General features: G+C 40.9%; 1 protein-coding gene and 1 non-coding gene across 3 annotated transcripts in view; both read right to left on the bottom strand.

Annotated features, from left to right (window-relative positions):
* Positions 1-14,059, bottom strand: part of PNOC (prepronociceptin) — a 148,454-nt gene extending 134,395 nt beyond the window's left edge. The window contains exon 1 of one of the 2 annotated variants that reach the window (XM_069728412.1): positions 13,896-14,059. The gene's annotated coding sequence lies outside the window, so the exon portion shown is untranslated. Of the gene's footprint in view, positions 1-13,824 lie in introns of both variants that reach the window. The other variant, XM_069728413.1, reaches the window with a different exon arrangement.
* On the bottom strand, positions 5,790-5,862 carry TRNAV-UAC (transfer RNA valine (anticodon UAC)). Its single transcript has one exon. It is a non-coding gene; the product is annotated as a tRNA-Val (tRNA).
* Positions 14,060-14,364: the final 305 nt, after the last annotated feature.

The following is a 14,364-nucleotide window of genomic DNA, read 5'->3' as shown; positions in this document are numbered from 1 at the left end:
CAAATAAAATTTTCACATGAATTTGATTAATTCGATTTGCTCCTCTCTAATTATTATTGGATCGTCTGATAGTAGACCCTAGTGGTAAGTGACTTCTCCAAAGTCACCTCCAAATGGGGTTGTCTTCTGATGGACCTTTTTGGCCCACTATTGTGCAGGAATACGGGCCCTCAGAGAATCTTTTGGTAACTCTAGTTGCTCATACCAGAGCTAACTTTGGCAACTTATTCCATCCCACTTAATAAGACTTCATAATAGTCCATTAACTTGACCGCCAAATCTTTGGGATTAACCAGCTAGGAAATACTGATATCGACCAATTACCACGCATCATCTCAGGCTCATCTATGTGGCATCTTGAACCGTCAACAACTGCTCCAAGCAGGTATGGAGCTAAGATTTTATCACAGGGTCACCAAGGCTCAATAAAGAAGCAAAGGCTCTACAATGTCCTTCCTTTTGGGTCATTTGCTTTTATTTGCTTTGTGACAAATTTGCTCCAAAATTTTCTCATATTGTTTGGTGCATTTGGTCACAAAAAAGCCCAAACCGCTTTCCAATAAACCACCTCCCTTTTTAAGCAAGGCCACACCTCCTTGTCAGATAATAGTGTCTACAACACCTTCATTGTTGCATTTGTACATTTTTTGCCTATTTTTTGGTTGTTTGCTTTCCTGTTTTCCTTTGCACCTTACTCATCTTTTAACTTATACCTTTTTAAGGTCTGTATAATATGTGTTCACTTCTTGCATGAATTTGAGGAATTTGGAGCAAAAAAAAACCCAAAAAACACACTAACGACCACAGGACACAAAAATAGAAAAGTGACACTGACATTCCTGAAGAACAAAAGGTTCAGGCATTAAATTTCAGACTGCTCGACCATTTTGTCCTCTGACATCCTATTTTGGGGAGAAGCCATGTGGTCTCCTCACACATTAAACCTCCGGCAGATCCAAGACAGTTGACAACAGTCAGATATACATGGAGGGTATGTGCACACAACTTAATTCCGATGGCGGTGCCACCGTGGATTTTCTCGGCGAAGCCGCTTCAAGGAAAAGCCGTCTGTCTTTTTCCTGAGTGGCTTTTCTATCAGTTTTACTGCGGCTTCGCCACTGATGTCTTTTTCCTATAAAGAGTGGGCAGCTTCGAAACGAAGTCGCCCTGAAGGATATACAGTGGGGGAAATACGTATTTGATCCCTTGCTGATTTTTTAAGTTTGCCCATTGACAAAAAAAAAAGAAAAGTCTATAATTTTAAGGGTAGGTTAGTTTTAACATTGAGAGATAGAACATAAAAAATAAAATCCAGAAAATCGCATTGTACAAATTATATAAATTTATTTGCATTTTCCAGTGATATTTAAGTATTTGATCCCCCACCAACCATTAAGAGTTCTGCCTCTTGCAGACCAGTTAGACTCCTAATCAGCTCGTTACCTACATTACAGACAGCTGTCTAACATAGTCACCTTTACAAAAGACTCCTGTCCACAGACTCAATTAATCTGTCAGACTCTGACCTCTACAACATGGGCAAGACCAAAGAGCTTTATAAGGATGTCAGGGACAAGATCATAGACCTGCACAGAGCTTGAATGGGCTACAAAACCATAAGTAAGACGCTGGGTGAGAAGGAAACAACTGTTGGTGCAATAGTAAGAAAATGGAAGAAATACAAAATGACTGTCAATCGACATCGATCTGGGGCACCATGCAAAATCTCACCTTGTGGGGTATCCTTGATCAGGAGGAAGGTGAGAGATCAGCCTAAAATTACACAAGGGGAACTTGAAAACCATTGGTAACATATTACGCCATAAAGGTTTAAAATCCTGCAGTGCCTGCAAGGTCCCCCTGCTCAAGAAGTTTGCCAATGAACATCTGGATGATTCTGTGAGTGATTGGGAGAAGGTGCTGTGGTCAGATGGGACAAAAATTGAGCTCTTTGGCATTAACTCAATTCGCCGTGTTTGGAGGAAGAGAAATGCTGCCTATGACCCAAGAACACCATCCCCACTGTCAAGCATGGAGGGGAAAACATTATGTATTAGGGTGTTTCTCTTCTAAGGGCACAGGACTACTTCACCGCATCAATTGGAGAATGGATGGAGCCATATACTGTAAAATCCTGAGTGACAACCCCCTTCCATCCGCCAGGACATTAAAAATGGGTTGTGGCTGGGTCTTCCAGCAAGACAATGACCCAAAACATACAGCCAAGGCAACAAAGGAGTGGCTCAAAAAGAAGCACATTAAGGTCATGGAGTGGCCTAGCCAGTCTCCAGACCTCGATCCCATAGAGAACTTATGAAGGGAGTTGAAGCTCCGAGTTGCCAAGCAACAGCCTCTGACATGCGACAATGATTTAGAGATGATCTGCAAAGAGGAGTGGAGCAGAATTCCTCCTGACATGTGCGCAAACCTCATCATCAACTACAAAAAACGTCTGACTGCTGCGCTTGCCAACAAAGGTTTTGCCACCAAGTATTAAGTCTTGTTTGCCAGAGGGATCAAATACTTATTTCTCACTGCAAAATGCAAATAAATTATATCATATCTAATAAAGTATATCATTTATACATATCTACCATATAATTGTCTAAGGGTCACTTCCGTCTGTCCTTCTGTCTGTCACGGATATTCATTGGTCGCGGCCTTTGTCTGTCATGATTCCAAGTCGCTGATTGGTCGTGGCAAAACGCCCACGACCATTGCCACGACCAATCAGCGACGGGTGCAGTCCAGCGGCAACATGGCCGCTCCTTCCTCTCCACAGTCAGTGCCCGCTCCATACTCCCCGCAGTCACCGCTCACACAGGGTTAATGCCAGCGGTAACGGACTGCGCTATGCCACGGGTAACTCACTCCGTTACCGCCACTATTAACCCTATGTGACCAAGTTTTTACTATTGATGCTGCCTATGCAACGTCAATAGTAAAAGGATCTAATGTTAAAAATAATTAAAAAAATTAAAAATCATTATATAATCACCTTCTGCCACCTTTCCCACTCCTCGCGACGCTCCAGTAACCGCTCCATGCAAGCGGCAGGTTCCGGTGGCAAGGATGGTATGCGACAAGGACCTGCCATGACATCACGGTCATGTGACTGCGACGTCATCACGGGTCCTGCGCTACCAACCTTGGGACCGGAAGCTGCCGAGTGCACCGCACACAGGCGACATGACTACAAGGGCTCCCTCGGAAGGTGAGGATATGTTTATTTAAAATTTTTTAACCTGGGACATACGTGGCTGGGCAATATACTACATGACTGGGCAATATACTACGTGGCTCTATGCTGTAAACTACATCGCTGTGCAATATACTACGTGGCTCTGTGCTGTATACTACGTGACTGGGCAATATACTACGTGGCTGGGCAATATACTACGTGACTGGGCAATATACTATGTGTCTGGGCAATATACTACGTCACTGGGCAATATACTACATGACTGGGCAATATACTACGTGGCTGGGCAGTATACTACGTCACTGGGCAATATACTACGTGACTGGGCAATATACTACGTGGCTGGGCAATATACTACATGACTGGGCAATATACTACGTGGCTCTGTGCTGTATACTACGTGACTGGGCAATATACTACGTGGCTGGGCAATATACTACGTGACTGGGCAATATACTACATGGCTCTATGCTGTAAACTACATCGCTGTGCAATATACTACGTGGCTCTGTGCTGTATACTACGTGACTGGGCAATATACTACGTGGCTGGGCAATATACTACGTGACTGGGCAATATACTATGTGTCTGGGCAATATACTACGTCACTGGGCAATATACTACTTGACTGGGCAATATACTATGTGGCTGGGCAATATACTACGTGACTGGGCAATATACTATGTGTCTGGGCAATATACTACGTGACTGGACAATATACTATGTGTCTGGGCAATATACTACGTCACTGGGCAATATACTACGTGACTGGGCAATATACTACATGACTGGGCAATATACTACGTGGCTGGGCAGTATACTACGTCACTGGGCAATATACTACGTGACTGGGCAATATACTACGTAACTGGGCAATATACTATGTGTCTGGGCAATATACTACGTCACTGGGCAATATACTACGTGACTGGGCAATATACTACGTCACTGGGCAATATACTACGTGACTGGGCAATATACTACGTAACTGGGCAATATACTACGTGGCTGGGCAATATACTACGTAACTGGGCAATATACTATGTGTCTGGGCAATATACTATGTGACTGGGCAATATACTACGTCACTGGGCAATATACTATGTGTCTGGGCAATATACTACGTCACTGGGCAATATACTACGTGACTGGGCAATATACTACGTAACTGGGCAATATACTATGTGTCTGGGCAATATACTATGTGACTGGGCAATATGCTACGTAACTGGGCAATATACTACTTGGCTGGGCAATATGCTACGTGGGCTGTGCAATATACTACATAACTGGGCAATATACTATGTGGCTGGGCAATATACTACGTGACTGGGCAATATACTATGTGACTGGGCAATATACTATGTAACTGGGCAATATACTACGTAACTGGGCAATATACTATGTGACTGAGCAATATACTATGTGACTGGGCAATATACTACGTGACTGGGCAATATACTACGTGGCTGGGCAATATACTACGTGGCTGGGCAATATACTACGTGACTGGGCAATATACTACGTAACTGGGCAATATACTATGTGTCTGGGCAATATACTATGTGACTGGGCAATATGCTACGTAACTGGGCAATATACTACTTGGCTGGGCAATATGCTACGTGGGCTGTGCAATATACTACATAACTGGGCAATATACTATGTGGCTGGGCAATATACTACGTGACTGGGCAATATACTATGTGACTGGGCAATATACTATGTAACTGGGCAATATACTACGTAACTGGGCAATATACTATGTGACTGAGCAATATACTATGTGACTGGGCAATATACTACGTGACTGGGCAATATACTACGTGGCTGGGCAATATACTACGTGACTGGGCAATATACTACGTAACTGGGCAATATACTACGTGTCTGAGCAATATACTACGTGGCTGGGCAATATACTACGTCACTGGGCAATATACTATGTGACTGGGCAATATACTACGTGACTGGGCAATATACTATGTGACTGGGCAATATACTACATAACTGGGCAATATACTACGTGGGCTGTGCAATATACTACATAACTGGGCAATATACTATGTGGCTGGGCAATATACTTTGTGGCTGGGCAATATACTACGTAACTGGGCAATATACTGTACTACGTGGCTGGGCAATATACTACGTAGCTGGGCAATATACTACGTAACTGGGCAATATACTACGTAACTGGGCAATATACTACGTAACTGGGCAATATACTTCGTAACTGGGCAATATACTGTACTACGTGGCTGGGCAATATACTACGTGGCTCTATGCTGTAAACTACATCGCTGTGCAATATACTACGTGGCTCTGTGCTGTATACTACGTGACTGGGCAATATACTACGTGACTGGGCAATATACTATGTGTCTGGGCAATATACTACGTGACTGGACAATATACTATGTGTCTGGGCAATATACATAGTAACATAGTAACATAGTTAGTAAGGCCGAAAAAAGACATTTGTCCATCCAGTTCAGCCTATATTCCATTATAATAAATACCCAGATAAAATGATGCTGATTACATCAACAATATACACTTGTGATCTAAATAAAGAGAAACCGCATGCTTCTGCCCGGGATCGAACCGGAGACCTTTCGCGTGTAAAGCGAACGTGATAACCACTACACTACAGAAACTAGATAACAAACTAGATACTACGTCACTGGGCAATATACTACATGACTGGGCAATATACTACGTGGCTGGGCAATATACTACATGACTGGGCAATATACTACGTGGCTCTGTGCTGTATACTACGTGACTGGGCAATATACTACGTGACTGGGCAATATACTACATGGCTCTATGCTGTAAACTACATCGCTGTGCAATATACTACGTGGCTCTGTGCTGTATACTACGTGACTGGGCAATATACTACGTGGCTGGGCAATATACTACGTGACTGGGCAATATACTATGTGTCTGGGCAATATACTACGTCACTGGGCAATATACTACGTGACTGGGCAATATACTATGTGGCTGGGCAATATACTACGTGACTGGGCAATATACTATGTGTCTGGGCAATATACTACGTGACTGGACAATATACTATGTGTCTGGGCAATATACTACGTCACTGGGCAATATACTACGTGACTGGGCAATATACTACATGACTGGGCAATATACTACGTGGCTGGGCAGTATACTACGTCACTGGGCAATATACTACGTGACTGGGCAATATACTACGTAACTGGGCAATATACTATGTGTCTGGGCAATATACTACGTCACTGGGCAATATACTACGTGACTGGGCAATATACTACGTAACTGGGCAATATACTATGTGTCTGGGCAATATACTATGTGACTGGGCAATATGCTACGTAACTGGGCAATATACTACTTGGCTGGGCAATATGCTACGTGGGCTGTGCAATATACTACATAACTGGGCAATATACTATGTGGCTGGGCAATATACTACGTGACTGGGCAATATACTATGTGACTGGGCAATATACTATGTAACTGGGCAATATACTACGTAACTGGGCAATATACTATGTGACTGAGCAATATACTATGTGACTGGGCAATATACTACGTGACTGGGCAATATACTACGTGGCTGGGCAATATACTACGTGGCTGGGCAATATACTACGTGACTGGGCAATATACTACGTAACTGGGCAATATACTATGTGTCTGGGCAATATACAATGTGACTGGGCAATATGCTACGTAACTGGGCAATATACTACTTGGCTGGGCAATATGCTACGTGGGCTGTGCAATATACTACATAACTGGGCAATATACTATGTGGCTGGGCAATATACTACGTGACTGGGCAATATACTATGTGACTGGGCAATATACTACGTAACTGGGCAATATACTATGTGACTGAGCAATATACTATGTGACTGGGCAATATACTACGTGACTGGGCAATATACTACGTGGCTGGGCAATATACTACGTGACTGGGCAATATACTACGTAACTGGGCAATATACTACGTGTCTGAGCAATATACTACGTGGCTGGGCAATATACTACGTCACTGGGCAATATACTATGTGACTGGGCAATATACTACGTGACTGGGCAATATACTATGTGACTGGGCAATATACTACATAACTGGGCAATATACTACGTGGGCTGTGCAATATACTACATAACTGGGCAATATACTATGTGGCTGGGCAATATACTTTGTGGCTGGGCAATATACTACGTAACTGGGCAATATACTGTACTACGTGGCTGGGCAATATACTACGTAGCTGGGCAATATACTACGTAACTGGGCAATATACTACGTAACTGGGCAATATACTACGTAACTGGGCAATATACTTCGTAACTGGGCAATATACTGTACTACGTGGCTGGGCAATATACTACGTGGCTGGGCAATATACTACATGGCTGGGCAATATACTACGTAACTGGGCAATATACTATGTAACTGGGCAATATGCTCCGTGGCTGGGCAATATACTACGTGGCTGGGCAATATACTGTACTACGTGGCTGGGCAATATACTACGTGGCTGGGCAATATACTACGTAACTGGGCAATATACTATGTAACTGGGCAATATACTACGTGGCTGGGCAATATACTACGTGGCTGGGCAATATACTACGTAACTGGGCAATATACTATGTAACTGGGCAATATACTACGTGGCTGGGCAATATACTACGTGGCTGGGCAATATACTTCGTAACTGGGCAATATACTGTACTGCGTGGCTGGGCAATATACTACGTAACTGGGCAATATACTACGTGGCTGGGCAATATACTACGTGGCTGGGCAATATACTTCGTAACTGGGCAATATACTGTACTGCGTGGCTGGGCAATATACTACGTAACTGGGCAATGTACTATGTAACTGGGCAATATACTTCGTGGCTGGGCAATATACTACGTGACTGGGCAATATACTACGTGGACATGCATATTCTAGAATACCCGATGCGTTAGAATCGGGCCACCATCTAGTATATGTATAAATTTGTTAAGTTTATAAAAGTGATTTTCGCGATTTCATTTTTGATATTCTATCTCTCAATGTTAAAATGAACCGACCCTTAAAATTATAGACTGTTCATGTCTTTGTCAGTGGGCAAACTTACAAAATCAGCAAGGGGTCAAATACTTATTTCCCCCACTGTATATATTAGGTCTTTAAACCACTTCAAGATTCGGAAAGTGTTTTAAAAAAAAGTAACGAAAACATGTGCACTATGTCACCAACGCCATCATGGTAGATGGGTGAGTGATTGGGTAATTGAGGGAACACATTTGCACAATTTATGGTAAATTTTATGCAAACACTGCATAGCACAGTGTTACCCGAGCACCGCATGGCGCTATTATTTACATTTTTGGTATTGCAAGCTATGCTGCTATTCTGGTCACCCTGTGGACATTATTATTTGGGTATGAGACAGCGCGACTTCATGCACCATCTGACAGTTCTATCCGTGCCATGTTCTGATGGCGTCAGGACCTGGTCACGATCTACTAATATGGAGCCTAAAGGTGCAGCAGCTGCAAATCCAGACACTCTTATCCCACCAAGATTAATATTACTTTTCTGTGCAGTCAGGAAAGGGTTAATCCTCTTTTTTTTTTCAATTTGCAATTTGCTAAATTTTCCCAATAACTTCTGAATACAATTTTCTCCTAAATTGCTCAGCTTTGAATGGCGGCATTAATGCATGTAACAGTGCGTGCACAGTCTCCCGCAGATACATGGTTTGTGGACATAATGAGGGCGTCTGCGCCATGTGTGAGGGTCAGGAGGCAGATACCACCCAGGAGACCACAGGGCGACGCGCCGTCTGAGCGGGAGGACATAGCTGTCATATTTCATGGGGAAATATGTACTTTATTAAATGCAATCTGTTTTTCCCCTGATATCAGCCCCTTTTTTGATTGACTACACGTCGGCTGAAAACAAGCTATTGTCCTCTGTTATCAGCTAGAAGAGATTGACTATAGGAAAGATTAAAATAATCTATTGTCCTTTGTTAGTCAGTCATTTAGATTGGGGAGAGACTAAAGGTACCGTCACATTTAGCGACGCTGCAGCGATCTAGACAACGATGCCGATCGCTGCAGCGTCGCTGTGTGGTCGCTGGAGAGCTGTCACACAGACCGCTCTCCAGCGACCAACTATACGAAGTCCCCTGGTAACCAGGGTAAACATCGGGTTACTAGGCGCAGGGCCGCGCTTAGTAACCCAATGTTTACCCTGGTTACCAGTGTAAATGTAAAAAAAAACAAACACTACATACTTACATTCCGGTGTCTGTCCCCCGGCGCTCTGCTTCCCTGCACTGTGTAAGCGCCGGCCGTAAAGCAGAGCGGTGACGTCACCACTGTGCTTTACGGCCAGCTGGCGCTGACACAGTGCAGGGAAGCAGAACGCCGGGGGACGCGTCAGACACCGGAATGTAAGTATGTAGTGTTTGGTTTTTTTTACATTTACACTGGTAACCAGGACGCTGCAACATCACGGATCGCTAGCGATATCGTTGTTAAGTTGTTCAGTGTGAAGGTACCTTAAGGACAGATGAAATCAATCTATTGTCCTGTATATCAGCCATTCCTGCTGGTGGAAAGACTGACTGTAGGGCCAATGAAGTCAATCTATTGTTCTCTGGTATCAGCCCTTTATGCTGGGCGTAGGCTGTGATTGCATTCCCCTTTAATATGATGAGAACGCTCTGCTGCACTATTATACGCTGCTGCCTTCTGCTCTGATTTGCCGTTAATCAGAGGGGTTTCTTAATTAAGGTATTCTCCTTCATTAATTCTTTTTCATGTACCCTCTATTGTAGTATGCCAAACATTATTGTGTTTTACGCCAGGCAACATCTCTCTTTGAGTGCAGCTTAGTAATTTCAATAGGAGCCATGTAATACCTCACTTCCCCTGCGGGAGTGCTGTAGAGAAATGGAACACTTGCTGCTACATTCTTTCACTGATTACAGCTGATCACCAGAGATCTCAGTAGCCTACACCCTTTAATCAGTGGGAAACGGTCTAACAAAAAGTGATTGTTCAATCCAGACCAATCCCTGATGAAAGAAATAGTTCCTAAAAGTTTTATGTAGATTCTCACCAGAATGTGACCCAACATATAAAGACAACGGGACTAACAAGAGTTCCTTAAGAATGGAACTTTTCTGGTCTGAACTTTTCTTTTTTTACACCAGTTGCCTTAGGATGCCCCCTCTTTGATTCCAACATATCACCACTGCAACCAATCACTAGCCGCGGCAGAGGTGTGTTGTCCATTGCTGTGGACACTCATTGGCTGGAGTTGGCGCATGATGTTCCCCTCAGACGAGAAGCCTTTTTATACTAAAAAAAAGTCCTGGTTGACCTCTCTAATACCTGATATTGTCTGCCACAAGAGGACCATAAACAATGTTTATGTCTCACCAGGAAATTAACGGGGTTGTCCACTACCGGTCAAGGTTTAGCATAAAATTAAAAAAATCTCTATACTTACCTCTTGGATTGGCACCTTTCCTCTGATCTCAGTGCTTTTTCATAAACACAATCAAGTGACCGCTGCAGTCAATCAGCTTCCGCTGATTGGATGCAGCCATCACAGTTTTGTCAAAGCGGAAGAACAATGTTTCAACCCTGATATCGGAGAAGCAGGTTAAGTATTGAGTTTTTTTTTTAATTTTATGTTGATGATATTAGTAAGGGCTTCTCCAGTGTGGACAACCTCTTTATGCTTTTGGTCATCATCAATAGTCAAGTCAATCGGAATCTCTACATCCAAGTTATTCTTGTCATTCTTCACTAGATACATATCTGAAGGTCCATATCTTGGACCTTCAGAGAAGATGACTCAACTGAACTTTCCTAAGCAAGACTTCTACAATGAAAATTGATAAAGATTTTGAAGCCAGAACCCTAGAACAAAGCCAAGTTCATCATCATTCAGGATCCAAACAATCTTTATCAAGATCTGGGGATCTAGACATGGTCTCTACCAAATCTGACCCATCGGTCGATCACTTGGGAGGAGCACATGTGGGCCAACCCAAAAAAAAGTGATAATTCCCACAATAAAAATCATGTCTCAAGGGAAATTGGTGCACACTGAGGGATCTACTCATGTGATCCTTGCCATACATTGGTCCATGGTGGGGGGTCTTTTACATCTATGGTCAATTTAAGCTCGAAATGAAGAAAAATGGCAGAAAAAAGATCAGAGAAATCTTGACCATTAAGAAACCTGAAGGTGAAGACATAAGACAATGAGGAGATAGACTTTGGCCATATGGTGTTTAGTGGTCAAAGTCAACTAACTACAATAATAATAATTTAATAATATTAGTGATTAATAAAAACAAAAATAATCAAAGGGCAATATATAAAACAAATATTAATAATTAATTTTAATACTATTATATAAATTAAATAATTATGATAAATGATAGCTAAAAATCTAATAAAAAATATTTTAATAATGAAAATAGTACAATATTCACATTTTTAACACACTCATCATTTTTAAAAAGAAAAAACTCTAAAATTCTAATTAAGACTCCTAATTTCAACTGAAATATAAAGGATTCATCACCAGTAATAATCATGAATGCAAAAGGCCATTAGGTACTAATGAATCATATCAATAGTAAAAAAAAATAAAAAATAAATGATAGAAAAGACCAATTATGCAATAAATATATAAAAAATAGGAAGAAATGTAAATATGACAAGAAAAAAATAATTTTAAATAATTAATAAATAAAAAATATTACCTTCATTATAATAAATAATACATAAAACAAGGCGGAAACTTATAAAATAATTGAGAAATAAATATCCATTATTAATTACACCATTAATAATTAAAATATAAAAAGAAATCATATAAAATAATTAATATCTGTAAAATAATAAGTACATCACAGCTACTACTAATAATAACAACAACAATAAAATATAAAACCAAAAAAGAATCCTATAAAATAATTAATCTAAAATAAAAATTGCACTACCACTACTACTAAGAATAATAGCAATAAAACCAAAAGGAATATTGTAAAATAATAATTAAAAAAAATTGCACTAATACTACTACTAATAATAGCAAAAAACCCAAAAGGAATCCTAGAAAATAAAAAATCAATAAAACATAATAATTGCACTAATGCTACTACTAATAATAGTAATAAAACCAAAATGAGTATTGTAAAATAAAAAAAATCAATACAAAATAATAAAAGCACTAATATTACTACTAATAGCAAAAAAAAACAAACAAAATGAATCCTAGAAAATAAAAAATAATAATTGCACTAATACTACTACTAATAAAAATAGCAATACCACCAAAAATAATACTATTAAAAAATCAATAAAAAAATAATTGCACTAATACTACTACTAATAAAAATAGCAATACCACCAAAAATAATACTATTAAAAAAATCAATTAAAAAAATAATTGCACTAATACTACTAATAATAATAAGCAATAAAACCTTCTCATGTACAGCACCATAGAATTAATGGTGCTATATAAAATAATAATAATAATAATAATAATAATAATACCAAAATGGATAATATAAAATAATAAATCAAGATAAAATAATAATTGCACTAATTGGAAGAAAAAATATAAAACAAAAAGGAATCCTATAAAATAATGAAGAAATCAATATAAAATAATAATTGCAATCATAATAAGAAATTACAATATAAAACGACACGGAATCATTAAAAGTACTAACGAATTCAAATGAAAAAATGCCAATTGATAATCTTTCCCGTAATGAGCAAAAAATGTAGCATATGAATAAAATGCAACATAATAATGGATATGAGGCATAAAATATATGAAAAAGCTAAAACAGACACTAAAAAAAAAAAGTGCCACTATCGGTGTGGTTGCTCCATTACTGGCTGCATGTTCCCTAGACCACAAGGAAGTTTTGCAGTGAGCGCAGGGCTGGCGGTCGCTGTATCTGCAGCTCCAGACCTCCAGCCTTGTGTCTCTGCAGCCAGCAGCTCCTTTTCCTCAGCAGCACAATGTCATCTCCAGTTTGTGCATCCAGGAATTTGCATCACAACGGTGTCCCTGGCCGCCACGTGCTCCTCCTTTTATCTGCTCCCTTCACCGTGAGTTTGGTGGAACCGAGCATTAATCTATAATCTGCCCTCAATGGATGCCAGGAATCAAGGTGTTATCTGTGTGTGCACAGACGGGATCGCTATGGACTCAGCGGCGGCATAGAAAGCGCCTTTTTTGCTTCCCCTGCCTGTTAAAATCCAATTGATGGATTTTATCTGCTTGTTCTCCAAATCTAGTGTGGGGGGGGAGCGCAATGCACAATGACATATTGCTACCGGCTAGATTGCAAGCTGTCTGTCTAACATAACCCCGATATAACAAGGTGTCAAGGCTGCCGCTCCGGATCCATCGATGCAGTGAAAATGTATCCCCCCTAAAATCAAAATGAGCAAAAATCTAAAAAAGTTTCTTAGAGTTACATCTCGTCTTTGGTAATAAATCCCAGGCAGTCATAGTAAGAGGGCACAGACACAAATATGTGCATCATGCAAAGATTCACCTGTTGTAGGACAAGTCCTCTAAGATCTGGGCAGGTGGGACTGCAGTCTGCGCTACGTCAGTCAGTCTTACCTCTATGAGTGTTCCCAGTCTCCGGACCTCTCTTGATATGTGACTGCTTCTCCGTTCTCTGTGGTATATTTATACACATAGGCTCCCCCACCTCTCCGGCACTCACATTGCTAGTGTGCGTATCCACCCCCTCATGCTTCCTGCCTGCCTTGCAGAAGAACACCAACCCTATTCCACCTACCTCTTCTAAGTAAGAAACAACGTCACTTCGACTCCTTACAGGACATCTCCGGCGTGGTCGGTGATCCCCCCCCCCCACCTACTACTACGGAGTGGCGCAGTGCCTGACTTTGTGCATGGCACCACATGGATCGCAATCAGAGAAGTCATTTTGTGCATTAGACAATTAACTAGTCTCATCTCTCATGAGGGAAATTCCTCCATTCTCCACGCATTATTACCCCAAGACACTAAAAAGGATGAAATGACGGGAAGGAATATGGGATTGGAGAAGAGGAACATCACTTTT

Source organism: Ranitomeya imitator, chromosome 5 (assembly GCF_032444005.1).
Source record: "Ranitomeya imitator isolate aRanImi1 chromosome 5, aRanImi1.pri, whole genome shotgun sequence".
Taxonomy (NCBI): Eukaryota; Metazoa; Chordata; class Amphibia; order Anura; family Dendrobatidae; genus Ranitomeya; species Ranitomeya imitator.
Note: the sequence above shows the minus strand (reverse complement) of the source record. Positions and strands in the feature narration are given on the sequence as shown.